Source organism: Mustela nigripes, chromosome 1 (genome assembly GCF_022355385.1).
Source record: "Mustela nigripes isolate SB6536 chromosome 1, MUSNIG.SB6536, whole genome shotgun sequence".
In the NCBI taxonomy this organism is placed as follows: Eukaryota; Metazoa; Chordata; class Mammalia; order Carnivora; family Mustelidae; genus Mustela; species Mustela nigripes.
This window is the reverse complement of record NC_081557.1, coordinates 90,219,638-90,233,393: the sequence shown is the minus strand read 5'-3', so window position 1 is coordinate 90,233,393 and position 13,756 is coordinate 90,219,638. Positions and strand designations below refer to the sequence as shown.

General features: G+C 44.3%; 1 pseudogene; it reads right to left on the bottom strand.

Moving 5' to 3' along the window:
- On the bottom strand, positions 1-10,273 carry LOC132020698 (methylosome subunit pICln-like; annotated as a pseudogene).
- Between the last annotated feature and the right edge of the window lie 3,483 nt (positions 10,274-13,756).

Here is a 13,756-nt window from a genome sequence, read left to right as displayed (position 1 = left end):
TCAGGTAAATTCTGGAGAAGAAGCGAGACTTTCATCAACACCCACGCCACAGGAGAAGAGGCATCACGTTCCTTCCTAGTTATGAGCAGATCCCACGGCCGCATCGAGCATGCCCAGTGATCATCACCTGTACCCGCAACTGTCCAGCAGCTGTTGGGTGTGGTGTCTGCCTCCATCTCATCTTCATACTCTCTTCTTGAACCTTCTGTCTGGACTTCAACCATGTTGTACTGGCTGCTCGCAGACTGAGAAAGCATTCCTTCTAGTCTCTTCCACATGGCTTGGTCTTCTTAACCCTTCTTCCCAGGTATAAAATGGAGAGATGTCCCCCACCCTTGTTCCTGTGTTCTTCTCCGTCTTTGTCCTCGGGGTCAGGACGTGAAGCCTGGCATTCGCATTGCGGGAGCATTGTCTCCAGTGCTCATTTATCACTAGGCACAAACCTAAGCCCAGCAACAGGGTCAACCTCATCATCGCTGTCTTCTTCAGCAGCAGATTCTTTCAATTCTGGTCCACTTCTGGCATTCACCATGACACACAAATGTTCTTGTGGACAGGCATTTAGGCCCCCAGACCCCGTGCGCCGCTAATGGTGGGATGTCCGGTGAGAATCTTAGCCCAGAGCCGTCTAACCAAGACAGGTGGCTCTCAGCGATACAAAGGGTGCTGCTCAGCCAGGCAGGGGACACTTTGGAGGAAGCTCACTGTAGCAGGGAGTGCGGCGACATGGGCCAATAACTCTATCATGCTATGTTCGCAAGCATAGATACATCTGTCCCCATAGGATGGTATCATAGGACCGCTGACTGTTCCCTGGGTGGTGGTGGTTTTACTTTTGCAAAAAGTCTTCAAGGCTGAGACCTTATAAAGAAAACTCTGGGGGCGCCTGGGTGGCTCAGTGGGTTAAGGCGCTGCCTTCGGCTCAGGTCATGATCTCAGGGTCCTGGATCGAGCCCCGCATCAGGCTCTCTGCTCGGCAGGGGGCCTGCTTCCTCCTCTCTCTCTGCTGCCTCTCTGCCTACTTGTGATCTCTCTCTGTCAAATAAATAAATAAAATATTAAAAAAAAAAAAAAGAAAAGAAAACTCTGAAAAGCAGGCTGTTGCTACATTTCTTCAAATCTCTCTTCAGTTGAGATTGTGACTTGATCGTGGCCAGAAGATAGTCTCTGTATAAGACGTTGGTTTGGGGAATATTTGCATGTGCATCTTATTCTTTATGGTCATGCAAACATTTTTATTTCCTTGTTTTAGTTTCCATATGTATACATTTAATTCTATTTTGAAATGATGTCAAACATTGAGAAATTTGCAAATAGCAGAGAATCCTCTTTTTAAAAAAATATATTTTATTTATTTTTTTTGGCAGACAGAGATCACAAGTACGCAGAGAGGCAGGTGGGGGGGGGGAAGCAGGCTCCCCAAGGAACAGAGAGCCCAGTGAGGGGCTTGATCCCAGGATCCTGGAATCATGATGTGAGCCGAAGGCAGAGGCTTTAACCCACTGAGCCAGCCAGGTACCCCAAATAGCAAAGAATCCTCTTATACCCTTTATTTGTTTTCTTTTATACCCTTTATTTAGTGCCACGTATTATTAACATGTTACCACATTCGTTGCTCTTTTAGTCTCTCTCCAAATTAAAATTCATATTTTTTGTAGTAATCTCTACACCCAACATGGGGCTTTAAGTCACAGCCTGGAGATCAAGGGTTGCGTGCTTTCCTGACTGAGCCAGCCAGCCAGCCACCCCAGAAATTTTATTTGGTATATGTGTGTGTATATATAATTATTTTTCTTATGAATCATGAGAGTAGATTGCATACATCATGCTTCTAGGTCTCTTACTACCTCAGTATTTCCTTTTTTTTTTTTTTAATTGATTTGACAGAGAGAGAGATCACACGTAGGCAAGACAGGCAACCAGAGAGACAGGGGGAAGCAGGCTCTCTGCTGAGCAGAGAGCCTGATGCAGGGCTCCATCCCAGGACCCTGAGATCACGACCTGTGCTGATGGCAGAGGCTTAACCCACTGAGCCACGCAGGCACCCCCTCAGTATTTCCTAAGAAGGCTATTCTCTCTTGTTTTTTTTTTTTTTTTTAAGATTTTATTTATTTATTTGATAGAGACACAGCTAGAAAGGGAACACAAGCAGAGGGAGTGGGAGAGGGAGAAGCAGACTCCCCAGTGAGCAGGGAGCCAGATGTGGGGCTCGATCCCAGGACCCCAGGATCATGACCCGAGCGGAAGGCAGATGCCTCATGACTAAGCCACCCAGGCACCCCTCTCACTCTTTTTTTAAAAGTTCATTATTTATTTATTTATTTGACAGAGATCACAAGTAGGCAGAGAGGCAGGCAGAGAGAGAGGAGGAAGCAGGCTCCCTGCTGAGCAGAGAGCCTGATGTGGTGCTCGATCCCAGGACCCTGGGATCATGACCTGAGCCGAAGGCAGAGGCTTTAACCCACTGAGCCACCCAGGTGCCCCAAGTTTATTATTATTATTTTTTTAATAATCTCTACACCCCATCATGGGGGCTCGAACTCATGACCTTGAGATTGAGTCGCACACTCCTCTGACTGAGCCAGCGAGGTGCCCCAAGAAGGCTATTCTTTTACATAACCACGAAACAGTTATCCAATTTAAAAGATTCAAGCCGCTGCAAGACGTGTCTACTCTATGATCCATATTCCAGTTTGACAAGAGTCCTAATAATGCCCATTGTAGCCACCATGTCTAGCCCCAGAGTGGGACACCGTCCAGAACTCTCCATTACATTTAGTGCTCAGTTCTCCTTCCATCTGTGATGCTTCCCCAGGCTCGGTCCGTCCCATTATTTGGATTTGCCTGATGCGTCCTTGTGCTTCAGTTATGGTGACGCTCCCAGGCCAGAGAACTACACAAGGAAGGCGTACGGTAGTCTCCCTCGATGGTTTGGGCCTGAATGGCTTTCAGTTTTCACTATGATAGTTTTGAAATGGTGATTTTCTACCTCCAGCCTCCCTCCCTGCGTAGGGGCCAGCACCGTACCATAAAGAGGAGCTCTCCTTTCTCATTTGCTGGTTTGTCTTACTAGTTTAGACTAACGGATTCCTACTGTATTCCATGGATTTTATGCCTTTACTGTCCTTATTTACTTTGAGGCTGACATTAGCCCAGATTTGGCCACCTTTGAGCAGGCTCTCGTGTTCTTTGACATTCTCTCCTCCATACACCGTAATTTTTGGCACTATTTTCTTTCTGGTACACCTAGTTTACCCTGTACCTTCTACGCCCCAGTCCTGTAATCAACCATTTTCCCATTGTGAAATTCTTTTTAGTGGGGAATGGTAGTTAGAAATGGTAGTTAGAAACCAAAATCTGGGCATCAGATATGCTCCTTGTTACTGGGTATGAACTTTCTCGACTCTTTCAGTGGACAGAGCTGGGGAAAATATGTACATATCATATACATATAATATAGATGACACATATATAAAATATCTATACGTAAAATAATACATATGTAATACATCTAAACTAATATATGTTATATATAATATAATCTAATATTATCTAACATATTATTTTTAAAAAGATTTTATTTATTTATTTGAGAGAGAGAGAGCATGAGAGGGGAGAAGGTCAGAGGGAGAAGCAGACTCCCCATAGAGCTGGGAGCCTGATGTGGGTCTTGATGCTGGGACTCCAGGATCATCACCTGAGCCAAAGGTAGTTGCTTAACCAACTGAGCCACCCAGAAGCCTGTATTATTCTTTTTTTAAGATTATTCATTTACTTGGGAGAGAGAGCATGAGCAGGAGGGGTAGAGGGAGAGGGAGAAGCAGACTCCTCATCGAGCAGGGAGCCTGACTTGGGCCTCATTCCCAGGACCTTGAGATCATGACCCAAACCGAAGACACTTAATCAACTGAGCCACTCAGGCGCCCCTAGATCTAGTCTAATATATATAATGTGTGTGTGTGTGTGTGTGTTCTAACACACACACAGACACATATATAGTATATACATTGTCAGAAAGCATGAGTTCATGCTGGCAACTTCCAATGCTGACCCAGCTCCAGGGGATTCTACCTTGCCTTCCTGCATTCCATATTTATGTCTCCCTTCTTCTGAAGAACTCTGGCTCCCAGCGATATTTCAGACTTGCTAGACCCATACCACCACAAAACACGAAGCTAATAAAAATGGTTCAAGAAGTCTTTTCTTCCCCCAGCCTGAGAATATAAAGTTAGTTCTTACTTGTCTCCTTTCTGGACGGTTATATTATTCACATGAAATATAGCTGCATTCATTTGTTTCTGTTTGCTTTCAGTTTTGGATATTTTCTCTCATTTTTGTTGATTTAATTTAAATTTAACTTAATTTAGTTATTTCATTTATTTAATTTTTTAAAAAGATTTTATTGGGGCGCCTGGGTGGCTCAGTGGGTTAAAGCCTCTGCCTTTGGCTTAGGTCATGATCCCAGGGTCCTGGGATTGAGCCTCACGTCAGGCTCTCTGCTCCGTGGGGAGCCTGCTTCCTCCTCTCTCTGCCCGCTTCTCTGCCTATTTGCGATCTCTCTCTGTTTGTCAAATAAATAAATAAAATCTTAAAAATATATATTTTATTTATTTATCTGACAGAGAGGGAGAGAAAGCAAAAGTAGGCAGGGTGGCTGGCAGAGGGAGAAGGAGAGGGGGAAGCAGACTCCCAGCTGGGCAGGGAGCCCGATGCAGGGCTCGATCCCAGGACCCCAGGATCCCAGGATCATGACCTGAGCCGAAGACAGATACCCAACCAATTGAGCCACCCAGGCGCCCCTTATTTTATTTAAAAAATTTTTTAAAAAATGTATTTATTTGAAAGAGAGAGAGAGCGAGAGAGCACAAGTAGGGGGAGCAGCAGAGGGAGAGGGAGGAGAAGCAGGTTCCCCTGCGGAGCAAGGAGCCCAGTGTGGGATCCTGGGGCTCTGGAATCATGACCTGAGCAGAAGGCAGACGCTTAACTGACTGAGCCACTCAGTGTCCTCTTTTTTTTTTTTTTTTTTTTTTTTTTTGTAACAGCTGCATGGTATTCCATTGGATTTACCTACCATAGTTTTGTCAAACAATCTGTTTGGACTTTTGGATGATTCCCAATATTTTGCAATGTTACAGATAATGTTACAATAAATTTTGTTGAAAGTGTCTTAACAGTAAATTCCTGGAAGCGGATTGCTGGGTCAAAGATTAAATGCATACGTAGCTTTTTTTCTTTTGTTTTGGCTTTTAGCTTTTTTCCTTTTGTTTTGGCTTTTAGTTACCGTAAAAACAACAATTAAAAAAAAAAAAAAAACCAAAAAAACCAAAAAACCAACAAGCCACATGACATAAAATCTACCATCTTAACTATTGTTAAGTGTATAGTTCAGTAGTGGTAAATATATTCTTTGTGAAATAGGTCCCCAGAACTTTTTTTATCTTAAAAAACTGAGGATTTGGGGCACCTGGGTGGCTCAGTGGGTTAAAGCCTCTGCCTTCGGCTCAGGTCATGATCCCAGGGTCCTGGGATCGAGCCCCGCATCGGGCTCTCTGCTCAGCGGGGAGCCTGCTTCCTCCTCTCTCTCTGCCTGCTTCTCTGCCTACTTGTGATCTCTGTCTGTCAAATAAATAAATAAAATCTTTTTAAAACAAACAAACAAACAAAAAAAACCTGAGGATTTATATCCATTAAACAAAAACTCCTCCTTTCCCTCTTTCCCTTAGACATCAGCGATCACTATTCTACTTCCTGCTTCTAGAAATCTATATAGGTATAAGTGGGATCACACAGTATTCATCTTTTTGCAACTGGCTTCTTTCACTTGGCCTAACAATCTCACGTTTCAGTCCTGCTGTAGCATGTATCAGAATTTCATTTGTTTCTCTGGTTGAACAAAATTCCATTGGACGTGTAGACCACAATTTGTACATTTATGCATCACTAGACACTTGGCTTGCTTCTACCTCTTGGCTCTTGTGAGTAGTGCTCCTATGAACATGGGTGTGCAAATATCTCTTTGAGACCCTGCTTCCAATTCTTCTGCATATATTCCTAGAAGTGGGGTTGCTGAATTGTATGATGTTTCTATTTTTAATTTGTTGAGGAAAATCCATACTGTTTTCTATAATGTTGCACCACTCCACGGTCCCACCAATAATGCCCAAGGACTCTAACCTCTCCACATCCTTGCCAACACTGGCTATTTTCTGTTGCCTTGCCAGGAGCCATCCCACTAGGTACAAGATGACATCCCACCTCAGCCCTACTAGTATGACCAGAGATGCCAAGCTGCCCCTCATTTGTCTGCTGGCCAAATGCACATCATCTTTGGAGACATGTCCATTCTGGTCTTGCACAGGAACCCCTCCCCCATGTGATTACCTGCCGTTGAGTGGTAGGAGCTCTCCAGACATCAACCCTCATTAGATACATGACCGGCAAGTACTTTCCCCCCACTCTGGAGACCGTCCTTGCTACTCTGTTGATCATGCTGCTTGAGGCACAAGAGCCTCTGTGTACAATGTGTCCAATTTGGCCAATTTCTTTTTTTACTGCTTATGCTTTAGATGTTAGATTCAAGAAGTCACTGCCAAGTCCAATGTCATGAAACTTTTCCTCTATGTTTTCTCCTAGGAATGTCATAGGTTCGGGTCTTATATGTAGGTTTTTATTCCATTTTGAGTTAATTTTTGAAGATGGTATAAGGTAAGAGTCTAAACTCAGGCTTTTGCACATGGTTGTCCAGTTTTCCCAAGACCATTTGTTGGAGAGATTGTCCTTTCTCTACTGAGTGGTCTGAGCACTCCTGCTGAAGATCCCATGAGCAAGGATGTCAGAGTTTATTTCTGGGCTCTCTATTGGTCTCTGAAAATGTCCGTGTTACGCCATTACTATGCGGTCTTGATTACTGCAGCTTTGTAACAATGCATATGTAGATATGTAGGTAATGATGCCAACCCACTCCCCACTGGTGGGTGACATTCTGCTTTCCTACGAGCAATGTACCAGAGTGTCTGTGTTCCCAAAACCTAACAGAGTGTTCTGTCAAGTTTGTTCCCTGACAAGTTTATTAGAATGTAGCTTCTTTAGCTTTAGAAAGTTTTAAGTCTTTGAAAGTCTTAAAGTCTTTTAAATTTGAGAATTTAAAAGAAGCTATTTAATCTCTCAAGAAGTAAAACAACGACTAGATAGTTACATGCAAAAGAATTAATCTAGACACAAACCTCCCATGGTTCACAAAGATGAATCTCATGGACCTAAGTGTAAAACATTAAACTATAAAACTTCTTGATGGCAGAGGAGAGAATCAAAGTGATCTTGGGTTTGGCATGGCTTTGTGGCATGACCCATGAAAGAAAAAAAATTGGTAAGTTGGACTTTGTTAAAATTAAAAACTTCTGTTTTGTGGAAGACACTGTTGAGAGACTGACGACAAGCCACAGACAGGGAGAAAATATTTGCAAAACACATATCTAATAAAGAACTAGTATCTAGGGGCTCCTGGTTAGCTCAGTGGGTTAAGCATCTGACTCCTGGTTTCAGGAGGTCTTTGGGGTCAGGGGATCGAGCCTCACACTGGGCTCTGTGCTCAGCACGGAGTCTGCTTGAGATTCTCTTCCTCTCCCTCTGCCCCTCGCACTGCTCGCTCTCTCTAAATAAATAACTAATTAGCTGAGTAAGTAAAATCTTTTAAAAAGCGAGAAATAAAGATAGCAAATACCTATGTGAAAAGATATCAACATCATTTGTCATTGGGGAATTGCTACTTAAAGCAGCAGTGAGACGCTCCTACGCATCCATTTCTTTTTTTTTTTTTTTAAAGATTTTTTATTTATTTATTTGACAGAGAGAAATTACAAGTACACTGAGAGGCAGGCAGAGAGAGAGAGAGAAGGAAGCAGGCTCCCTGCTGAGCAGAGAGCCCGATGCAGGGCTCGATCCCTGGACCCTGGGATCATGACCTGAGCCGAAGGCAGAGGCTTAACCCACTGAGCCACCCAGGCGCCCCTACGCATCCATTTCTAATGGCTACATTTCCAAACACCAACCCCACCAGATGCTGGTGAGGATGTAGAGCGACAAGAACTCTCATTCACAGCAGGTGGGAATGCAGAACTTTGGAAAACAGTTGGCGGTTTCTTACAAAACGAAACATAGTCTTTACTGTATGATCAAGCAATCGTTCTCCTTGGTATTTACCCAAATGAGCTGAAAAATTCTGTCCGCGCAAAAACATGTGCACGGGTGTGCACAGCAGCTTTATTCACCCCTGCTAAAACTTGCAGCAACCGAGATGTCCTTCAGTAGTACAATGGATAAACGGGGAAATACATCCATAGAGTAGAATTTTTTTTTTTTTTTCAAGATCTGGAGAGAGAGAACACAAGCAAGGGGAGTGGCAGGGGAGAAGAGGAAGTGGACTCCCTGCTGAGCAGAGAGCCTGATGCGGGGCTCGATCCCAGGACCCTGAGATCATGACCTGAGCCAAAGGCAGACGCTTAACCGACTGAGCCACCCGGCACACTGGCAGTGGAATATTATTGAGAGATAACTAGAAATGGGCTGTCAAGTCACAGAAGGACACGGAGGAGCCCTGAGTACATACTGTTACATGAAAGAAGTTAATTTGAAAAGGCTCTGTACCATAAGACTCCAATGATTTGACGTTCTGGGAAAAACAAAACTATGGAAACAGTAAAAATATTAGTGATGGCCAGGAGCTGGGGGTGGGGAGAGGGAGGGAGGGGATGAGTAGGTGGAACAAGGGGGTTTTTAGGGCAGTGAGAATATTCCACATGACACTCGATGGTAGACACATGGCCTTACATATTTGTCAAAACCCACACAGAGAGTCAACACTAATGGAAACTATGGACTTCTGTTAATAATAATAATAACAATAATAATAATAATAATAATAATATATTAGGGGCGCCTGGGTGGCTCAGTTGGTTAAGCGTCTGCCTTTGACTCATATCATGAACCCGGGATCCTGGGATGGAGTCCCACATTGGGCTCCTTGCTCTGGAGTCTGCATCTCCCTCTGCCCTTCCTGCTGCTCATGCTTTCTCTGTCTCTCTAGACTCAAATAAATAAATAAAGTCTTTGAAAAAATAATGTATCGGTATTGCCTCATCAATTGTAAACAAAGTAAAATAGCTAAACAGATTTAGATTTTTCTGGTTAAACTTTTGTCAATATTATATATATGTGTGTATATATATATAAAATATATATATACACATATTTTAGTAAAGGAGAGAGAAAGGGTGGAGAGGCAGAGGGGGTGGGAGACTGAGAATCTTTTTTTTTTTTTAAGATTTTATTTATTTATTTGGCAGAGAGAGATCACAAGTAGGCAGAGAGGCAGGCAGAGAGTGAGAGAGAGGGAAGCAGGCTCCCCGCTGAGCAGAGAGCCCGATGCGGGACTCGATCCCAGGACCCTGAGATCATGATCTGAGCCAAAGGCAGTGGCTTAACCCACTGAGCCACCCAGGTGCGCCCCCCCTTTTTAAAAGATTTTTTAATTTACTTGACAGAGATCACAAGTAGGCAGAGAGGCAGGCAGAGAGAGGGAAGGGTGATGGTGGGGGGGAAGCAGGCCCCCTGCTGAGCGGAGAGCCCGATGCAGGGCTTGATCCCAGGGTCCTGGGATCATGACCTGAGCTGAAGGCAGAGGCTTTAACCCATGGAGCCACCCAGGCACCCCTGAGACTGAGAATCTTAAGCAGGCTCCATGCCCAGCACGAAGCCGGGCTTGACCTCACCACCCTGAAATCAGACCTGAGTCAAAATCAAGAGTGAGATGTCTAACTGACAGAGCCACCCAGGTGTCCCTCAATATTTTTAAAATTATGCAACAGTCCATCTCATATGTCTGAGAATAGTGCATATTGAAGAGTCATTTCATTTTCCATGAGACCATAATTTTCTCTTTATTTGAGAATCTTCTGTTGTTTTGCTTAACTCTTCAAGTTCTTTTGATATCTCATCTACATTACATCTACTGTTTTAACAGCACCTAGCCGGCATTCCCATCGTGTGTCCCAGAGAGGGAGGAAGGCCAAATGTGATGTGTCTTTCCAAGATGTTTCCTCTTTGGGCAGATACAGAAAACAGTGTATATGATCTTTCTATTGTTCTGAATGCCACCATGTCAGCACAAACTGAGCTGAGGTCTAATAATGAGTTCAACTATGTGCCACAGCACAAAAATGCTTCTGGATTTTTGGTCCAAAAAATGACCTTATTCCCCCTTACCTTTGCTAACCATGATAGCCTCGTCATCATTGACCACCCTCAACAACGCTTTTTTTTTAAATTAAGTAAGTTTCACACCCAACATGGGGCTTGAACTCATGACCCTGCGATCAAGACCTGAGCTGAGATCAAGAGTTAGATGCTGGGGCGCCTGGGTGGCTCAGTGGGTTAAAGCCTCTGCCTTTAGCTCAGGTCATGATCCCTCAGGTCACGAACCCATGGTCCTGGGATTGAGACCGGCAATCCCAGGGCCATGCTCAGCAAAGGGCATGCTTCCTTCCACCCCTCCCCCTCTCTGACTGCCTCTCTGCCTACTTGTGATCTCTGTCTGTCAAATAAATAAATAAAATCTTTTAAAAAAAGAGAGATGCTTAACCGACTGAACCACCAAGGCGTCCCACCCCAACAGTGTCAAATCAATGCCTAAAATTACGGGGTGCTTTTTTTTTCCCAGTCCTTTCCTTATGTCAAAACAGAGCTAAAACCTATTAAATACATATGTGTGTTTCCTGTAGATTACATATATACACATTTTAAAAAATCTGATTTAATGTTACAAATGTTCCTCAGCTAGTGCATTATTTTCTGAGTACTTCTGGAACCATAAATTAGAACAAGAAGAAAAGCAAGAGGATTTGACTAGGTAATTAATGTATTTCTTACCCAAGCACTACAGCTACTCGAACCCTCCCCTACATGAAAATTCAGGAGTTTTGTCTGTGGCATTTGGATACACTCACCTCATGTCTCCAGGACATTATGGAATGCAGAAGAGGGCTTTTCTGGGCCTGAACGGCATCATCAGCTGAGCCGATGTTTAGGGTTATGAGTTTGGCCAGGCCAGTGACAAGGAAAACATTTTTTGGTACGTTGGTGATCTGCAGAGCCCTTAGCTGGTGCTGGGAGGGAACAGGGTGAGCAGGGGCAGAATGAAAACAAACCTACAAATGTACCTTTTAACATAGTTTTGACTTTGGGACGCTGTAAGATGATGTGTGTCAGTCAAAAGCAAAATTAGATCAAAAAGGGAAAAAAAAATCCATCTCTAAAAACCATGGAGTTAATATAGATTATACTGAATGCTTGATGGGACACTAGCAGGGAGGTGGAAAGTACACATAATACCACAAGCAAGACCCCTGATTCAGACGTGCTTTCATGGTTTGACCCCCATCTCTAAAAGCCCCTTTTATTGTCCCTGTGAGCATCTCTCACCGAGCGAAACAAAATCCCTAAGTTAGCACCACAGCAGAAAGCAGAAACCTGGGGGCCGGTGCTGGAAGGCTTTGGTTCCCCCCACTCCTCATTCCAACTTCCATTATAAAATTCTGCAAGGATAGAGAGTACCTCTAGGCATTCGGTTTTCTTAGGAACTGGCTGCAGACCTTCTTCTCCATCACTGCAACTCACACTAGGAAGCAACTTGAACTTCTTCCTGACTGTCAGTTGGTGTCGGCTCTTTTCCACTAACATTTTTGTCTTCTCTCTCCAGCCTCCGAATAGATGATGACCCCTGCTTTGGCAACTGTGGGTTTGAAGAGGCTCTTATCTGAAACATAGTCCTGGAGGAGAAAGACACGTTATCAAGTTAGTAGCAATACCACTTGACTCCAAAGCCAACCCCCATTTCCATGGTCAACTCAAGGGGAATGGTTGGTTTATAATTCTGCTACATGGCGAAGTACGTTGGCTTTTTCAAAGGGGGTGTCATCTCAGTGCTTCTTTTGCATTGTGTTCACATGGTCCTTTTCAGCTCAAGAATGAAGAGCACTGGGGTGCTTGGGTGGCTCAGTGGGTTAAAGCCTCTGCCTTTGGCTCAGGTCATGATCTCAGGGTCCTGGGATCTCTGCTCTCTGTTCAGCGGGGAACCTGCTTCCTCCTCTCTCTCTGCCTGCCTCTCGGCCTACTTGTGATCTGTCTGTCAAATAAATAAATTAAAAATAAAATTTAAAAAAAATGAAGAGCATTTTGTAAGACAGCAAATCATTTGTCACAAGAATTGTGGCCCCACATCACCTCTGCCTGCCCACAGCTGTGTGGCTGGATGTCAAAGTTCTAGCTCATTCAAAGTGGCTTCGGTGAGCCTCAGATCACTCAGAGGGGAAGTTTTGGTCTCAAACTAATAGAAATACTATTTTAGAGGATCCTTCCCATTTCAAGAAGGTATTTCTTGCTGTGGAAAGCTGGCTGGTTAACTGCACACAGTTTAGGCACAGCAAGTTTTCTGAGTTTGATTTTGGACATGTGGAGTCGGTTCATTTTCTAAAAAAAATTTTTTTTAAGGTTCTTACATATTTATTTGACAGAGAGAAGGCACAAGTGGCTGGGGTGCAGTGGCCGCAGGCAGAGGGAGAGGGAGAAGCATTTTTCCCACGGAGCAGGGAGCCCCACAAGAGTTTCAATCCCAGGACCTGAGATCACGATCCCAGACGTTTAACTGACTGAGCCACCCAGGTGCCCCTGGACATGCTGAATTTGAAGCACCAGTGCGATATCCAGGCGCTGTCTGTGCCCAGGAAATGGTTGCTGAAGGCACAGATTCAGAAATCGTCATGTAGGGAGTAGAGAGGGGCCATGAAAGAATACAGGAGAGGGTAATGTCCATGGCCCTGGGTGGAGGAAGTGGCCACTGACAGGAAGTGCTACAGGAAGACAGACTAGGAACCCAGGAGGTGTTCACTGAACAGCTAACATTTCTGAATAGGTTACAGGTGGGGAGATCAAATATCTTGAAGGAGAGGTGGGTGTATTCGCCAAGATTTGAAACTGGGGAAAAGGCACAGTTGGACAATAAAAGCGTCAGCATCAATAACGGAAACAGACCATGCCCTGAGCAGGAGGCTAATACAAATCCTTACATTATTCTCCTTTGTTTAGAGAGATTAGCATTTTGTGGTTAGAGCTTATCTTGGCTTGGGGATAGAGACAGAGTATACTGTAAAATTATATAACAAAATAGGAAGTTGGGAGTCTGATGGCTACAGAAAGGGAAGGGAAAACCCAAGAGGAAGAGGAAGAGGAAGGAAAAAACACATCTCAGAGAAAATATTAAGTTGGGGCCTGACAGGTGTGAGAGAAAGGCTGGGGCAAAACCAGTGGAGTTTTAGAAACTGCAGTCCTTGGGGCACCTGGGTGGCTCAGTGGGTTAAGCCTCTGCCTTTCGCTCAGGTCATGATTTCAGGGTCCTGGGATCTCTGCTCAGCAGGGAGCCTGCTAACCCCCCCCCCCCGCTTTGATTACTTGTGATCTCTGTGAAATAAATAAAGTTAAAAAAAAAGAAAGAAAGAAAGAAAGAAACTGCAGTCCTTGCTCTGCACTGTGCTGTCACCCCTGGTGGGACCGCCACAGCTCATTAAAGGCTTGCTGCATAACTCAGCTTCCTATCAGTGGGGCATTGGGGGGTGAGGGATTAAGGCAGCGTTTGGGGTTAGGTGGGTGAAGTCGGGGAGTCCAGGCCAGGATGGAAATGAAGCATTGAAGCAAGCGGTTAATTGAA